Consider the following 959-nt stretch of genomic DNA (forward strand, 5'->3'; position numbering starts at 1 on the left):
GAAGCCGGGGGGAGGGGTCTGGGACAGGAAGAGATGTTGTGGGGCTTACAACAGAGACCTCCATGCAGCATGGGGCAGCGGGGGGCAATGGGGATCGCATTCCCCACTGGGTAGCAGCTGGTGAGTAGGGGCTTTTTTAAAGCACCAGGAGATGGGGTGGGTGGGGCAGCCATGAGGAGACTGGGGGAGTGGCCAGGGGATGGGGCCTGGAAGGGGTCCCCCTATGGTCCCCTCTCCCGTCCTCCAGCCTTCCCTCCCCAGCCCCCTACTTACCAGCTCCCTGATTACTGGTGGGGACTGCCCGACTCACTGAAGCTCTCCAAATGTTTTCCGAATCAGTTCGGAAACCTATGAACCAATTTGGGCCTTTTAATTAGTCCCCTGATTTGATTGGATTTGTAGATTTGTCCACCAAAACAAGATGAATCTCCTCTGAATCGAATCAGCGCCCAAAGCTTTACACAGCCCTACTCTGCAGTACCCCTATTAGGCTTTTGTAAACTAATTTACTCTGTAGAAGAATAGTACTTGTAAAAATAAGTACTATTATTCTGCAGGCAGAAAACTCCACAGCAGCACATGTGTAGATGCTGGAGGGGCTGGCTGAGGCATGAGGGAGCTTCAGTGTGGGGCCTGCCTGCCAGTGACCCCTTCACTGAAGCACACTTGTGCCCTGGTCATAGTTTCATAGTTTCATAGATTAAGGGTTGGAAGGGACATAGTAGATCTTCTAGCCCGACCCCCCGCCAGGGCAGGAGAACAACAAAAACCCCAAAAACAAGAAACGGGACTCAAATGAGTCCAGCCAGGTAGGCATCCAGCCTCTTCTTAAAGACCCCCAGGGTAGGGGCCAGCACCACTTCCCTTGGAAGTTGGTTCCAGCTCCTAGCCGCCCTAACTGTGAAGTAGTTCTTGCAGATGTCCAATCTATACCTCCTCTCCATCAACTTGTGCCCATT

Source organism: Gavialis gangeticus, unplaced genomic scaffold (assembly GCF_001723915.1).
Source record: "Gavialis gangeticus isolate Ggan-Ray unplaced genomic scaffold, GavGan_comp1, whole genome shotgun sequence".
Taxonomy (NCBI): domain Eukaryota; kingdom Metazoa; phylum Chordata; order Crocodylia; family Gavialidae; genus Gavialis; species Gavialis gangeticus.